General features: G+C 42.8%; 2 pseudogenes; both read right to left on the bottom strand.

Moving 5' to 3' along the window:
• The window catches only part of LOC102000944, an 18,258-nt pseudogene extending 11,384 nt beyond the window's left edge, over positions 1 to 6,874 (bottom strand).
• A 1,572-nt stretch (positions 6,875 to 8,446) lies between these two features.
• LOC102000666 lies at positions 8,447 to 12,936 on the bottom strand (annotated as a pseudogene).
• Between the last annotated feature and the right edge of the window lie 5,077 nt (positions 12,937 to 18,013).

Raw genomic sequence — 18,013 nt, 5'->3', positions numbered from 1 at the left:
GAGAGAGAGAGAGAGAGAGAGAGAGAGAGAGAGAGAGAGAGAGAGGACAAGAACAAGCATTTAGAAACTGCGGCCTTTTGGAGCGTTGTTAATTTAGGTTAGATAGCCCCAATTTAAAAGGATTTTGTAAAAGGCCATCTAAGGACCATTTGGAATGGCTTGGAATCACAAGAAACCCATTTTAAAAGCACATGCCTGTGTGACTCAAGCCTCCATCAAACAGAGCCCTTGAGTCAAAACGGGGGTGCATGAGACATGAGTGGGGGATGTCTATGGATCAGGCTTCCGACATGGGCCGTGACTTCAGCGGAAAAGCAAATGAGTCACTCCAAGACTCTAATGGCAATGCAGTTTAAAAGGGGAAACTCACCAAGTGACACTGATCTTGCCTGGTGGAGGGCGTGCAAGGGAAGGGCGTTTTCCAGCACGGCCCTGGGCCCTGGGCCTGCGAGTGGGGGGCGGGACAGACTCTTTTAGTGGAAAACCTCCATCTGTTTGGTTTAATCTTAAGAAAAGCTGCTCCGCCAATGCAAAGAACTCCAATCAAACCAGATTAGACCAAATTAAAATACCCGTGTTTAATAAATGCAGCACTCTGTGGGAAGAGAAGCCCTTGTAAACCTGAAACCACGCGTTCCTTTTTCTAGTGCCAGCCTAAATAGCCTGTGGGAGTGGTCCTGGCCCTCCCTGGGGGAGGTGTCAGTGCTTGGTGGCCTGGGAGTTGGAGTGGGGACTGGGGCAATCCCCAGGCCAGGGGCTTCCCATCAGAGTCCTAGGTAAGCGATAGACATTAATTGGGGAGCCGGGAGAAGGAGGTCCAATGGACAGCCCAGGACTGTTTCTTATTTGTTTAGCTGGCCAGTCAGTCTATTGAAAATCCTGGTTGAAGGGTCCAAGGATAAGAATATAGAAATGTAGATTGTAGAAATAGGAATGTAGAAATAAAGAAATATAAAGTTGTAGGCCTAGGAGAATGAGAACAGACTGTTAGCAGCTTCCTCAGTAGCTTAAGGATTAACTATTAGCAGTGGGTTACTCCGCTTTATAACCCATAGCTCTATTCACAAGGCCAAAGCATCTCTCTGCAAACTGAGAGCTAGCCTACGGATATGAGCGGAGTCAACTTTTAGGAATAGATATATGACTTCTAGGTTACGCATTATCCCTGCTATGTGAGACTGGCAGCATCAAAGGGAAGAGCACAGGGCTTCAGTAAACACCACCTGGAAGTACCAAGAAAGACAATAGATTAAGTACAAACACTAGTTTAACTGAAAAACTCTGTTAATGGAGATTGTAAAGTAAGGCAATCTGTATCTGAGCTTTACCTTGAAATTGTAAAAATTCCTTTGTTCAGATCTAATGCTTGGTGCCCCTACTATAAAAAGGTGAGATCAGAAACCGGCCTTTGCCACAGCCTAACAAAATCCATCCCTGGCTGTGGTCTCTGCTAGCTGATAAGCTTTTTGTGCCCCATGGAGATTTTTTATTTTATTTTTTTAAATTTTTTCCTGGATTCTGGTTTCTGGAATAAAGTTTGCTTCTGGTTTATTGGTGGTCTCTCCCCATCTTTGCGTGACTCCCCCCCCCCACTAGATCTAACACTAGCCTCAGTTTGCATTGTAAAAAATCAATTACAAAAATAATAACAATGTGTGGAATGAGTTCTTGCAGAGGACCTGGCTTCAGTTCCCAGCACACACAGGCAGGTTACAATTGTCTGTTATTGCAGGTCCAGAAGATCCAATGCTTCTAGCTTCCATGGATACCAAATACCATGTAGTACACATCCATACACATAAAATAAAAATTTAGGAAAAAAAATTAAAATAAATAACAAAATGTCAATGCTGGGGAAATTGTCCTGTGGTTAAGAATGCTTGTTGCTCTTTCAGAAGGTGTGGGTTGCATAGTCCGCACCCACATGGTGGTTCACAAGCATTTGTAAATCCAGGTTCAAGGGGATCTGATGCCCTGTCAGAGGTCAAAGACTCCCTTAAGCATTGCACATATAAGGTATGCATGCACACACAGACAAAATACTCATACATATAAAAATAATATAAACAAATCTAAAACTAAAAATGTCACAGCTGACAGACCAGCTTCATGGGACTTGAGCGTTCTCAAAAAGGACTTAATTGGAAGCCACCCAGCACATGAAACCTGCTCTAGGCAGTCACTCCTGTTATGGTGAAAATCAAGGTCCCAGGGCTTGTGCTTCCTCTCCTTGTGGACTTCTCCAGAGGCTCCTGAGAACAAACAAGTGAAAAGAGACATCTGGTCCACCACAATTTGGAAGGGAAAAAGTGTGACCTTATTTCATCAATATTCCGCCTGCTTCATAAATATTTATTAAAAGTAAAAAAAAAATGCAGAACCTTTATAAGGGCTGCTCATTCCGGTCTCTCCTTGGAGTGCTTCCTCTGCTTTGTTAAATAAACTTCTGCTTAAAATGACTGTGTATCTCAACATCCCCCTCATAACATGAGCAAAAATAAAACATCTAGAGCTATTAAAAACGAAAGCGCTAAGCTTTCATATTTAGCACGTGATCGATACTGACAGCTTGCCTTGGTTCATGACATTCGTTGACAGTGGTGTCCTGGGGAGAGAGGAGTGCTGCTCAAAGCCAGCGAGCTGGCATTGACACTGACCTCCATTCTCAGGATCTCTCTTGCAGAGAGTTCTGACATGTTGCAATTTGCATGTAACCAGTTGCATGGATTTACAGATTCCCTTATTTAATTTTAATCCACAAAAAAATGAAATGAAGGCTTTAAAATATTCCTGCAGAGACCATGAATCGAGCTGAATTTTAATAATAATGCACAAAGAAACGAGGAGTTGGTGGCACCGAGACTTTTCCTCTGGGATAAACTGAGCGAGGACAGTGGTGAGCTAATCGAGTAAATGGGATTCTCTGGCTTAAAGATATTTAGCTTCCAACGGCAAGAAAAATTATATGACCGTATTTCGTAGTATATGCATGCTGTAGAAACTAACTACAAATATTTGCAATTATAAGCTGAAAGGAATGTTATCAATAAGAATATGTAACCAGCTGAGTATGGTGGGATACGCCTTTAATCCTAACATGCTTTTAATCCCAGTGCTCAGAAACAGCCAAAACAGATGAAACTCAGCCCAGCTCTGCAACTGCCCTCTCCCTGGCAGCTGGCAGCAAGCCATGGCGGCACACAGAGTCAGTCAGCTAGACCCCGTGGTAGGGAGCTCACCACACACTCAAGAACCTACAAACAAAGAAACACCTTGTCCTCTGGAATTGGAGGCTTTCTCTCTCCCTCCCTCTTGAAGTCCCTGTTATTATCTATGCCCCTGGTTTGATACTAGTCACGCCAACATTCCAGGAGCTACATCAGTATTCTAGGAACTAGATAGTCTGTCTTCTTCCCTTCAGGACCCCTGTCATGAGATTTGTGGCAGTTATCTCTTCTAATATTCCAATATTCCCATATTTCAGAGTCTCATTATGGCTAGCTATGACCATGAGCCTATAGTCCTCCTAATAGTGTTTTTCTGAAAGGTAATTTCCTACTATCCCCTTTCTCCAAGCCTGTTTTCCTTAGTAATTTCTAACATATATGGGGGGGGGGTCTCATAGTCTGGGAAGCACACATGTGTGGATCTTTCCCCAAATCCACATTCAGTGACATCACACGGATTGCCTGAACTTAGCCTTGATTGAAGGATTTAGACCAAAGACATCAGAAAACACAAGCAGGGAGAGACAGACAAACAGACACAGAGACATGGGTGTGTGCATTTGTGTGGGTACATATGTATGTGTGACGACCAGAAGTCAGTCTTGGTTGTCATTTCTCAGGCCATCAGTCTTTCTTTCTTTTTTTTTTTTTTTTTGAGACAGAGTCTCACTGGGTGTCTTAGAGTTTATATTGCTGTGATGATACACCATGACCACGGCAATTCTTTTTTTTTAAACAATAGTTTTGTCTTTTTTTAAAACAATTTATTTATTTGTATTTTATGTACATGGGTGTTTGCCTGCATGTATGTCTGTGTGAGGGTGTTGGATCTCCTGAAACTTGAGTTACAGACAGTTGTGAGCTGCTATGTGGGTGTTGAGAATTGAACCCAGGTCCTCTGGAAGAGCAGCCAGTGCTAAGCCAACTCTCCAGTCCCATCAAGCAAACTCTTACAAAGGAAAACATGTAATTGAGGTGGCAGCTTACAGTTCAGAGGTTCAGTCCTTTGTCATCATGGCAGGGAGCATGGCAGAGATGGTGCTGGCTACATCTTGATCAGAAGGCATCAGGATGTGAACTCAGTATCACACTGAGTAAAACTTGAACACACATGAGACCTCAAAGCCCGCCTTTACAGTGACACACTTCCTCCAACAAGGCCACACCTACTTCAACATGGCCTCACCTCCTCATAGTGCCACTCCCTTTGGGAACCATTTTCTCTCAGACTATCACACGGGGCTAGGCTGTCTCAGGCCTTCCCAGTGTTGAACTTACAAGTGTATGCCACCGCGTCTGGCTTCTAGATCACCCCATTTCCAGCTTTACCCAACTGCATAATTATAAAGTATCTTCTCATTTCTATTGCATCAACTCTAGCTTTTCTAACAATTGCTTGCTGCACTACAGGCAGAAAAAAAATTTAAAAATTAAAAATATGAGCCAGATGGAGATTTCCATGTGAAAATGTCTTGACTTCCACTGTTTTGAGGAATAAGAATTCATATGTGACCCTCAGTTTTTTCTGTTTTTAATTGATCCCTGAGACCAGTCCTTGAACAGTGGTACTGCGCTTGGCTGCCATGATTAAGGTACACTTCCACTTGCCTGCACTTCCGGATGGGATTCGCTTCAGGCACCCAAGTGGGAGTTAGCATGATCATGCACCCTTTGCTGGTGCTGCAGCTTCCCTGTCTCACCACCTCCTCGTGTCTGTATTAAAGATTCCTACCTTTCTAAAATGTTGCTTGCACTTAAATGCTTATATGGTAGTTGAAATGCATCTGGCCCCCCTAAACTCATAGGGACTGGCTTTGTTAGGTGATGTGGACCTACTGGAATAGGTGTGGCCTTGTTGGAGGAAATCTAACTCAAAAGTACCAAAAGAACGTGTAAAATCAAGGTCCATAACTTTCTATCCTTCAAGTCTGCATGCCAGCCCTCTGCTGCCTCCCAGGTGGCGAATTCCTGGAGTCTAGAACATTTTTGTTTCTCTGTTCTTTCCCTCTCCTTTCCTACCCCCCCCCCCAAACTCACACACAAATACCACAAAAGAAAACAGAATGACCTAAGATACAGTTTGAGGCTATTATAAATAAGAAGGGAGAGAATGAGAAAAATCAATGGTGATTTTTTAACTTGAACAATAGGGACACCAGCAGAGCTCTTGCTAATTCTGAAAAGGCTGAGGAGGCACACATTTGGGGGTAAAAACACTAAGAATTATGTCTTCAACATTTTATGTTGGAAATGTCAGTCATTCAAGTGAAGCGATTAAGTAGGCAGTTTAAGATACAAATCCATACTTTAAGGAGAAGTCTGGCTTGAGGTATAAATTTAGGACTTAATAACATTAATTTAGGTGTCAAATGAAAGATAACATGTAAAGCCAGTGGTCCAAACTTTTAGTTTTAATATTATTGTGGAAGAGATTTCTGCCCCAGTGCCAGATATTTTCTGTTTCGCAGACCAAAACTTCTCTTTCTGCCCTGCTTGCTGCAGTCTAGAGAATGTATCTTAGTCTGTTTTCTATTACTATAAGCTTGGTAGCCTATCAAGTAAAGAGGTATGTTTGGTTCATTATTCTGGTGGCTGGAGCCATACACATCCTGTCAAGGGTCTTCTGGCTGCATCCTAATATGGTAGAGAAGCAAAAGAACAAATAGGCCACGCCTATTAAGGGCCAGGGCCTGTGTAATACTGCTTCCTAACAACCTGTTCCTAAGAAACCCAACCCAGTCAAGTAAGAAACCTCAACCCACTCCCCAGATCCCTAGGTAATGGACCTCCTGATCTAATCATCTTCTATTAGGCTCTATTTCCTAACGTTTCTACTACTCTGATACCGTATATTGGGATTCAAGCTTCCAGAACATGAACAGCCTAAATCACATCTACATCATAGCAAAACATATGTACACAGCCATCAGTGAGCTCCCTGGTCCTCCAATTTAGTTCAGTACCATTTGTGCAGCCACTGGCCGCACTTCAGGATACAAGAGAGAGCAGAATGAGGAGATCTGTTAGTAGTCCCCTCTGGAGCCTTCTCACAGGTTTCTCTGGTTTCTTCTCAAGATGGCTACTTCTGCTCACCTCTCCTGAGTTTTATCGCTTTCCTTTTAACTCTTTCTGGCTCAGGGCTCAGGAACTAACACCTCCGCTGAAGCCCTGGCACTGGAGAAACTTTCATGGTTCCCTACGGCCAGCTCAGAACTTTGTAAACAGTCCATCTATTGAAGGAATGTTCTTCAAATCATCCCAAATTAAAACTCTGCCCTGAGTTTCCTCTTAGGACCCTGGATAACACACCCACCTTTCTCCTCTGGGAAATCACACGGAAACAGCGAGAGCAATGAACAAAAGCACATACCACCCTGTCATTTAGAGCCACAAACAGAACTTCTTAGAAAAGTGGGCGGAGAGCGACAAAAGACTTGTTATCGCTTAAAAGGGCCAAGCATAGGAAGCATCATGTTGTTTGGGTGGCAGAGAAGGAGACAAAGGATAAAAACAGGAAGAAGCCTCGCAAGGTTCTATCGCTACCCACACCTACCTGCTCCTGCCCCTTTCAGACCCAGGTACTCACTGCCGTACCCACTCTCCGTGAAGCTCAATGCAGTACAGAATATGGAAGCCTTGGCATCCATATACCCAAAGAGTCTGGAATGTTTGGATGGAAGCTCCATCCCAAGCCCCCTCCCCCATTCTCTCTAAACCCTGCTAGAACTCAGAAAGCATGCCATTAGTGGCTCTACTCTTAGAGGGCATTACTCCACCCCTGAGAAAGCCTGGCCATCAGAGGCTCCACCCCCTGGAGGGCATTAAAAAGCCCCCACCTCGTGGGTTCCCCTTGTGGTCATTTTAACTTTTCCTGGGGCCACTCAGGAATGCTTTGCTCAGAATAAACCTGGATTTATTCATTTGGTTTGATTGCTTTATTACGTCAGCAGAGGCAGATTCCCGATAACCAGGGATTCAATTTAACACCACCAATTCCACTTTAAATTCATTCTGCTTTGGCTTCAAGGTCTAGCAGAATGTTGAGTGACTTAGTTGATGGCTGTCCTGATGCTGTGTGATGCAATACTGTTTCCCAAAACTCCACTGTTCATGCTAAATTTATGGCAGCCATTCTTTGCCACATTTAAGGTATATTTTTCTTTTCTATTTTAGCATGAGGGATTTTATATGTTAATCAGAAACAAGGGTTGAATTTGAGAAGACCTTAAAAAAGCATACATCAATGCCAACTTCAACTTTCTCATTTGTTAATGTAGAGAATTACAGGAAAAGGTCTCCAAATGTTGCTTTATCCTACATTCCAGGGACTAAATCATGTGGGGTGGGAACGGACATTTCCCTGGTAACATATTATTCAGGAGAGTCATTTGCACTCCTGGCCATGTGATTTCTCTTGTTCTATCTGTCTGTGTAACAAGTTGGGAGGCTTTCCGTCTTTTCTCTGTTTCTGAAATAATTTATATGAAGTCAGAGTTATCTATTTCTTGAATGTTTGACAGAACTTGCCTATAAATTGCCTGTGACGGTAGCTTTTAAACAATAGATATTTGATTGCCTGTTAAATTATTTTTATAGGTATTGAATTATTCAGTTTTTCACCTTTCCTGTTTACTCAAGTCAATAGGAAAATTTTATATTTTCCTGGAAAATAATCAATTAAATCAATGCTTTCAAATATAATGCTATAAAATTTATACAATCTATTTTAATTTTAAAAACCATTGCTAAAATTTTAGCTTCTTCACTGCTTTTCCTTAAGGTTTACCCTGTTCTCTCTCTATCTCCTCCACACCAAGATGACCTCAAGTATCCCAGCGTAACCTTGAACACAGTGTGTGGTCAAGGATAATTTTAAACTTCTTATCCTTCTTCCTCTGTCTTCTGAAGACTGATATTACAGGTGGGTGACATCACACCTGATTTAGGGGGTGCTGGGGGTCGATCCCAGGGCTTCATGTCTTCCAGGATATCATCCTACCAACTGAACTCTATCCCTAAACACTATTTTTCTCTTTTATGTTTAAAAGAACTTCCAAAATTGTGTTTATTCAATGACATTTATATTTATTTTATTCCTTTAAAATGATTTGTTTTTGTTTGTATTGATCAAGCCATGTTTTATGTTTCATCAAGTTTCTACTTTTTTAAAAACAGACTTAATTGACTTTATTTATTTTTATTTTTTTGTATAGAAACCCTTATGTGGTAACCACAACTAGAGCCTGGATCCTCTGAACTGAGACACTGGTGTGGGGTTTTACAAGATGGCCAGGGAATTTCTGATAAGGAGACTTGGTGAATACATTCTCTTTTCAGAGGTTAGGAGCCAAGTAGCTGTAGGTCTTAGAGATGGCATCAAAGGTGGCCTTGGCCAAGTTGCCCAGGGTGGCAGTACAGTCCCTGACTGATGTGTAGTAGTCATCAATATTGGTCATCATCAGTAGTTTCTTGGACGTAGGGATAGAGATGATGCCAGTGCCTCTGGACACAGGGTTGAGAAGCACGGAGTCACAGAGGCCTCTCTCTTTGCACATAATAGTGTGGGACTTGCTTGTCTTGTTCCCTGTGTAGCCTCTCTGCACAGGGATGATGAAATAATTGGCTAAGATGATGACAGTGGCTACCTCCTTGGAGCACTTAATACCAAGACCAACATGACCATTGTAGTCCCCAGTAGTGACAAAAGCCTTGAGCATGGTTCACTGGCCAGCCTGCTTCTGTACTGGCATGATCTTTAGAACCTCATCCTTTAGGGATGGCCCCAGGAAAAATCATTAATTTTGGAATTCATAATGGGCAGGGAGAACAGGTAGATCTCTTCCAGGGACTTTATCTTCTTGTCCTTGACTGGGTAGCCCAGCTTGGTGCTGGGGATCCACTCCTTGTCCTTGGCTTTACCTCCACAAGCTCCTAGACTTGACCACAACCAGAACCTTGACCACATCCCTGGCTCCTAAAACCGCTGCCAAATCCTCCCCAGATTCCTCCTAATCTTGCCACTCACACCCCACCGATATCATCCACTACTTGTTGTTTTCCTGATGAAAAAGAAGTCAAAATTGTATTTTTATTTTCCTATTTTCCCTCTGTTTTTTTGTTCTATTTAAGTTTTCAGTGGTGAATGGCTAGTTCTTTTTTTTAAGTCTGCTGTAATTCCTTTATAAAATTTATTATTTTTATTTTGCATATGGGTGTTTTTCTTGCATGCTGTCTGTGTTCTTTATGTGTATCTGGAGCCCACAGAGGCCAGAAGAGGTTGTCTGATCTCCTGAAGCTGGAGTTACAGATAATTGTGAGGCACCATGTGGGTGTTGGGGATCAAACCTGGGTCCTCCAGAACAGCAGCCAGAGCTCTTAAACCTCTGAGTCATTCCTCCAGCTTGTAGCTCATTTACTTTTGATCTTTCTTTCTTTTTTTTTTTTTTTTTTTTGGATTTTCGAGACAGGGTTTCTCCGTAGCTTTGGAGCCTGTCCTGGTACTGCTCTTGTAGATCAGGCTGGCCTCGAACTCACAGAGATCCGCCTGCCTCTGCCTCCCGAGTGGTGGGATTAAAGGCATGCGCCACCACCGCCCGGCCCGATCTTTCTCATTTTTTTTTAAATTTTAAAAGGTTTTTATTTATTATGTATACAGTGTTCTGTCTGCATATATGCCTACTTGCCAGAGAGAGCACCAGATCTCATTACAGATGGTTGTGAGCCACCATGTGGTTGCTGGGAATTGAACTCAGGACCTCAGGAAAAGCAGTCAGTGCTTTTAACCTCTGAGCCATCTCTCCAGCCCCCTCTTTCTCATTTTTTAATAGATGTATTTAAGGCTATACATTTTGCTTTGATATGCCTAACAGGTTTCGACTACCGAGACAATTTGTGGCTACTCTCCTCCTTGCTGTGGTCTGCAGGAATCATGCAATGAGATTTTAGCTGATAGAGCAGAAGGCTGACCTACCAGAACAAATATATTCTGATGGAAATAAACCCAGTTCTCGCAAGGCGCTGGGCCAACCACCTTTTGTTTATTAGCTGATTCTTACAGTAGATCCCTTGTGAAGCCATAAGCACTCTCCCGTGGTGCATGATTCAGCAGAGTATGGATAAGTGGGACAACCCTTCCCCATGTACTGATATATTAGACCCCCCCACACACACTCTCTGAGACCTCCAGTGGGAAATTTAGTCACATAGTTAATAATCTTGGTTCCCACAGTCTAATCTCCGCTTCTTTCCCTGAGATACATTAGAAGCCACCTCCCTGCAGCTATCTTCCGTTTGGCAGGACATGCAGTCAGGAAAGGAGTCTTTCATACAGATCCCATTTGGGAACTTCGAAGATAAAGGGACGTCCAAGCTCAGAGAATTGCCTTTGTTTTGTGTGTGTATATGAACTGGAAACTTTACAGAATAGGATGAGAACAGCAGAAGAATAAAGGAACTGATGTGTATGTGGAAGAGAGTTCATTAGCCCTCGGGTCTAAGTTCCGCGCTTACTGTGAGTCTTCTGAACTCTGAGGGGACACTGAGGCTGGTACCCAGAGGTCCCCGATATCTCTCCAATTTGTAATTTTAGTGTTGATGCATTTTTAAAAGCCAAGAATCATTAAAGATTACTTAAATAATATTCAGCAATACTTGAATTTTCTTCGTGTGTGTGTGTGCATGTATGTGTGTGCGTGTGTGTATGTGTGTGAAACTGTACCCATGCCATGATGTATGTATGGAAGCCAGAGGACAACTCTATGCATCAGTCTTCCGCAGTCTTTTTGACTGCTCCGTGTCAGCTGGCCCTCAACTGCGGTGGTCCCCCTGCCTCTGCCTCCCGAGTGCTCCAATTGCACACACAAGCTCAAGTAACAGATAGTTTTAGAGATTTCTTTTCAATATTTTAAATTATGTCTATCTGTTTGTGTGGTGGAGGATGTGCAATTGTGTGCAGGTATCCAAGGGGGCCAGAGCCATCCGTTCCCCTGGAAACTGAAGTTATAGGTAGTTGTGAGCTACCATGTGGGTGCTGAGCACTGAAGTCTGATCCTCTGCAACAGCAACACGTGCTCTTAACTGCTGAGCCATCACTCTAGCCTGACAAGTGCAGATTTTTTAAAGTAGCTATTATTGTGCTAAATAAGATGAACTGCTATGTGCAACATGTAATCACCCTTATGTTCCTATGAGATACAGCATTTTTATTAGCTACTTCCCATGTCTAATGTAAACGTCATCTAAGTTTAGTGAGATTATATATTATATTCTTACTATGAGATATTAAAAGCCTCCCTCTTGTTTTGTTTCCTATTTGTATAACTACAATGAAAAAGTGCTCTTCAGATTTATTTTTCTTTTGTGACAAAATAGGGCTCCCTAAGCCCCCCCACTTCAGTGGGTCTGGAGTGGAAGCTGCAAGAGGGAGATCGTCACTGTGTTTGGGCACTGAGTTGGTGCAGAGCCTCCCAGTAGCTGAGGCCATCCTCTTCCTCTGGTGTTTTTGCTGGGTAGGCAGGTAATCCAAGCACTCTCACTCCTTGGAGGCCATATGCAATGTGGACCACCTTGCTGACTGTAGTCAGATCAACGGAGGCCATATGCAATGTGGACCACCTTGCTGACTGTAGTCAGACCAACAGTCATTTTTCCCTTCCAACAGGACGTGGAATGACAGCTGAAGAACAGACATTTAGCTTCATAATGTGGTTATTGAGGGTGATGTCAGTAAGAGCTCTGAAAGAGGAAGATTGGATGTCACTGTTAAAGTCTCAAGGGATAAACTGGTCCTCCATGTATTCCAGGATAGCCTTTAGGTAGTGTCTTAGCTAGTGTGAAGAAACACCATGACCACAGCAGTTCTTACAGAAGAAAACATTTAATTGAGGAGGTGGCTTATAGTTTCAGAGGTTTCATGGCAAGGAACATGGTGGCGTGCAGGCAATAAGAAGTGGTCTGTCTCACTAGGAATAGCTTCAACATAGGAGACCTCAAAGCCTATCCCTACAGTGACACACTTCCTCCAAACAGACCACGCCTACTCCAACAAAGCCACACCTCCTAATAGTGCTACTCCCTTTGGGGGCTATTTTCTTTCAAGTCACCACAGATGGCCTTCCTTCCTCCCTCTCTCCTTCCCTCCCTTCCTCCCTCCCTCTTTCCTTCCCTCCCTTCCTCCCTCCCTTTCTATTTATTTATCATTATTTCAAGACAGGGCTTTTCTCTGTAGCCCTGGCTGTTCTGGAACTCACTCTGTAGACAAGTGAACCTTCCATGCAACCCACAGTTTTAGTGACATAAGTAGATACAGAGGTGATGCTTTGGTTAGCATCACAGCCTTCAGGCCAGTTTCCCAGAGGGGCAGTTCATAGATTCATTGGTGAAAGTGATACCATCCATGGATGGCAGTCATGAGACCCTTCATGATGCCCACTTTGTCATGTGTGACCTCGGCCAACGGGACTAAGTTGGTAGTGCAGGAGTCATTGCTGATCCTCTTAGATAGATACCTTCTTATAGTTTACACTTGTTATAGAAACATCATCAAAGGGGACAGAGATGACAGCCCTTCTGCCTTCTCCCTTATACATAGTGGTGAAGACACTGAGGGACTCCATGCCATACTGACACAAACATCACCCTACTTGATGTTGGCAAGATCAGTCTGATGGAAGAGTGTGATAACCTCAGCCTTGTCTGTGCTATAAAACATGCCGTAGTGGAATCGGGCTGGAATATGCAAACCATGCAGCTGAGATCAACGAAAGGGCAATTTTCACTTTGCTAAATAAAGCTGAAACCAGCCCTGATAACTGGGGGCCAACAGGATGCCCTGATAACCAGGGGCCAACAGGATGCCCTGATAACCAGGGGCCAACAGGATGCCTGATAACCGGGGGCCAACAGGACGAGATCTCTTCACGCCAACCATCACCATTTGTCTCAGGGATGCAGCCAGTACTGAATAAGAAAATGCTACTGTCAATCAAATGGGGAGGAGCAGGGAGCTGAAACACCAGTTCAATCACACCGTTTCCGTTAGTGAGGACATACAGCCAGAAAGAAGTCAAGCTTCTAGAGCTCAGGTTCTGGGGAAACTGGTGAATAAGAGTAGCTGGATCATAGCGATTTCCACAATTCCACGTAGAATTCAAACTACCCGCAGAATTCTTGCCACACAGCCAGAATGAAAACCCAAGAACGGTCTGAAGAGTCAGAGCTGAGGAAAGGCTGTTAAACTGGCTCACTATCTGCTGGCGATTAAAACAGCAGCCAGAAAGAGTCCAGGAGCTAGAGAGAAGAGCAGGCAGCAGCTCCTCAGGCCCTTGCCCTCTCGAGGGCTTAAGGGAATTTCCATCTTGGAATTGTGTACAAAACCCTTGCACTGTGTCTCAGAGGTGTTCCACCTGCTTTTCCTTTGAACTTTAGATTGCATTATAAGAGCTAACATTTGCTTGTTTGGAAGGAGCCTGCGCCTCCTCTCGACCCTTTTCCCTGGCCATTTGAGAAAGGTCTGGAAGCGAGAAGGATTCTTTTAATAAGAGACACAGAGTTTCCTCTTGCCAGCCACACACTCACCCACTATTCATCTCGCTTTTTAAAAATCAGAATTCAGAGACTCTCCAGGTTTGGGGCAGTGCCTTTTACCTATCTCTCTCTGAATTCATAGATTGGTCAGAATGTTCAGTGAACCGTACAGTGGGGAAACCAAGTAGGGGCGAGATGGAGTGAAAGTTACGCAATACTGTTTGAAGGGGAATCGGGAAACAAGATGACGTAATGAACTGACTAGAAACTGAAACAGGAATCCAAATGGTCCATCCCCCTGCCTTCATACCGATCCTTCAGCAGCTGAGAATAATTATCTCCCAGGCTTCATCTACAGTGCCCTTTCTCAGGGCAAAGGAATGAAGATGAAGGTGGAGCCTGAATGTCAAAGCCGAATACTTCCCTAGAATGCTCTTCACTTCAAAATCATCTATTTCCTGAAGCCCTTGAGCCAAGAAAAAAGGGGTTCTTAAAAATCTCTTTTAAGTAGTTTTTTGAGGTGTTAAAATGTTATTCCAAATATGAATTCTGCAGGCAATTTGCACATAATAGTCTTATTTGTGCTCCTTTACAACTTAAAAATCTTTGCAAACTACTTTCTTAGGCAATCGTCCTCAGGAAGCAGTTTGCTTAAGAAAGCAGTTGATGAAAGTTGTAAAGTGACTGAGGAAAATCATTTACCCGCAAAATAAAATATTGATCAAATGGTTAGGACTCGGAGTGAGCTCTCACATAAAAGAAAAAATAAAATGCAAAGATGTAAAGGCACCCAAGTGAAGAGAGGTCGCAGGATAGAATTAATTACCAAGACGCTATTTTCTTCTGAAGAGCCGAAGTGCTTTACCTGGTATCACTCTCCTGTTCCTGCTGTGTGAGAAAAATCAATGATAAGACCTGAAATTTACAAAAAAAAAATTAACTCAGCAGAAGCTGTGGGAAATGAGACGTGTGAAAACGATCCCTTAAGTTACAGTGGAAACAACTTTTTACCCTAGGATTGCCTTTTCCCTGCTTTTCTGCTTTTCCCTTTCTTTTTGTTTTGTCAGGGTGTTGACTATCCCAGGCTTGGGTTTGTTGTGTAAAAAAGGATGATGTTGAACTTCTGATCTTTCTGAGGCCTCCTCCAGAGTACTGAGATTACAGGCATGTGCCATCACCTCTCCTTTTTGTGATGACAGAGAATGAAGCCTAGGGCTTCAAGCAAGTGAAGAAATACCCTACAAATGGAACAGTCATCTTTGACGAACTTTGAAATAAGAATTAAGGGGGAAGCCGGGCGATGGTGGCGCACGCCTTTAATCCCAGCACTCGGGAGGCAGAGGCAGGTGGATCTCTGTGAGTTCGAGACCAGCCTGGTCTACAGAGCTAGTTCCAGGACAGGCTCCAAAGTCACAGAGAAACCCTGTCTTGAAAAACCAAAAAAAAAAAAAAAAAAAGAAAAAAAAAAGAATTAAGGGGGGAAATACTAAAATATCTTTTTTTTCTTTTTTTTTCGACACAGGGTTGCTCTGTAGCTTTTGGTTCCTGTCCTGGAACTAGCTCTGTAGACCAGGCTGGCCTCGAACTCACAGAGATCCGCCTGCCTCTGCCTCCCGAGTGCTGGGATTAAAGGCGTGCGCCACCACCGCCCGGCCTAAAATATCTTAAAACCAAATCTAGTGATAATGCGTAGATATGAAATGAACTAAGTTTTATCATATATGAGGGTTTTTGTTTTGTTTTGTTTTGCTTTTAACTCCTGTTGTTGCATTAGTGCATCTGAGGTATAGGATACCAGAACAGGAAATGCCAGTGCTCACCAAAAGACATGTTTTTTCTGCTTTGCCTGAGCATAAAACACCTTCCCAGTCATTGTAAGAAAGGCAGCTTGGGACACATGCCATTACCACCTATAAACCCACTCATACACTAGAGACATTGCATTCTCAATCACCTTTCATTGCTTAGCTGAAGACAAGATTTTTCCGTGAAGGGCTCTAAGTCCTGGAAAGATGATGGAACTCAGACAGTGTGAGTCCCCGAATCTCTGCAAAGAAAGCTGCCAATCTGCCTGAAGTAGGACACAAGCAAGATGTGAACCTTCTGTTGCGTTATCAATCTCAAGTTTAGAGGTTATTTCTTACAGTTACCGTGATGAGTACATGCTTATAGATATTGCATCTGACTTGCACTAGTCTAAGATATGCTGAGTCGGGAAATCTTGAAACAGGGTCCAAATTCTCCAAATGATCTGGGCTCACTGGAACTTGAGAAGCATGCTGGCTTAGCATTTGATCATTAGCAGTTTCTCTACAGAAAATGAAAGTTTTCAAACATGTTAAGATGAACTGTTCAAAAACGGGGTTTTTAGGTTCATATATTCTTTTTTATCTAATTGTTTATTTTAGAGGATTATAAGTACATAATTTCCACTTCCCTTTAACCCCTCCAAACCCTTCCATATCTACTCCTTGTTCTCTTTCAAATTAATAGCCTTTTCTAAAGAGCTTTAAATGTGACTATAGAAGAATAAATTTGAAGCAATTTTGTTTTCAAATTCAGTCATATTTTAAATCATCTTGATTAAAGTATGCCCAGACCATGTGCCACTAGACAAGGGTCAACAAGATGGTCCCATTTCCTGCTTCCATGGATCTCTCTATCTACCTAGTTAGAACAGGCAGGTAGCAAATAAAAATATCTGGTGTTCTGAAAAAAAATATAAAACTATTTAACCAAGGTATTGTAGATTTAGGGAAAGCATCCCAATAGAAGCATAAAGATGAATTAGCCTGTTGGAAGGGAAAAGGGAAACAATGGAACAAAACATTGACTTAAGTTGGTGTGGATAAGATCAAAAGCTGCAAGAGGTGGGCCATGACATTGACATGGGTATCAATATTGACTGTAGCTCAAGAAAAGAGCACAGCCCAGATGGAGGAGAGGGGCGGGAACCAGTGTGAGAAGTCTGGAAGATAAGTACTATTGAAGAAGGTTAAAGAGAATGCACTCCCCCCCCCCCCCGATTTCCTGGAAAGTTACTCCAGAGGTATTGCTAAGCTTTACTGGATGGGTCATGGGTGAAGGAAACCAGTCAATAGCTTAGTCTCGCAGAAATCTCATGCTAAATTAACCCATCCATTAATATGTCCTCTAAGTAATCATTTATTTAGCCCCACACAAAGGAGTTAGGATAAAATGATGACAAGTCAGCCATGATCTCCTTCCTTGTAAACAAGATAGCAATATAGAGATGGTAGGTGGTTGTGTGATGTTTTTTACTCTTTTGACTTTTTGAGGGGCCTACCACCTAGCTCCCAAATAAATTAGATACAGAGGTTTATTATTAGTTATGAAGGCTTAGTTATGAAGGCCTTATCTTGGCTTATTTCTTGCCAGATCTTCTTAACTTAAATTATCCCAACTATCTTTTGCCTCTGGGCTTTTTCCCTTTACTTCCTTTTGTATATATTACTTTCACTTTTATTTTGTGGCTGGCTGGGTAGCTGAGTGGCTAACCCCTGATATCCTCCTCACCTTTTATTCTCGTTCCTCCTTCTATTTATACTCTCTGCTTGCTAGCCCCACCCATCCTTGCTCCTCCCTCACTATTGGCCATTCAGCTCTTTATTAGCCCATCAGATGTTTTAGACAGGAAAAGAATCATAGATTCACAGAGTTGAACAAATGCGGCATAAACAAAAGTCACACACCTTAAAATAATATTCCCTAACAATAGGTAGACAGACAGATAGTAGATAGATAGATAGACAGACAGACAGACAGATAGATAGACAGATAGAAAATAGTATCAGACATGGAGAAATGAGAAGTCCAAGATTACAGAATGCTCTGTTTTCTGTCTTGCATTGGTGTAGGAGGGTCTTCTTTCTATGTGTTGCTTTCATTGGTTGAATAAAGAAAACTGCCTTGGCCTTTTGATAGGACAGCCCTTAGGTGGGCGGAGTAGACAGAACAGAATGCTGGGAGAAAGAAGGCAGGCAAAGTTAGCTGCCATGGAGCCAGCCACCAGGTCAGACATGCTGAATCTTTCCTGGTAAGCCATGACCTTGTGGTGACATACAGATTATTAAAAATGGGTTGAATCAAGATGTGAGAGTTAGCCAATAAGAGGCTAGAGCTAATGGCCATGCAGTAATTTAATTAATACAGGTTTCCGTGTGGTTATTTCAGAGGTTAAGCTAGCCAGGCAGCAGGATACAGCCCGTCGCACTTCCTACAACAGAGTGGTGCTCCAACGT

Source organism: Microtus ochrogaster, unplaced genomic scaffold, assembly GCF_000317375.1.
Source record: "Microtus ochrogaster isolate Prairie Vole_2 unplaced genomic scaffold, MicOch1.0 UNK4, whole genome shotgun sequence".
Classification (NCBI taxonomy): domain Eukaryota; kingdom Metazoa; phylum Chordata; class Mammalia; order Rodentia; family Cricetidae; genus Microtus; species Microtus ochrogaster.
The sequence above is the reverse complement of the archived record's forward strand: the minus strand, read 5'-3'. Positions and strand labels throughout refer to the sequence as shown.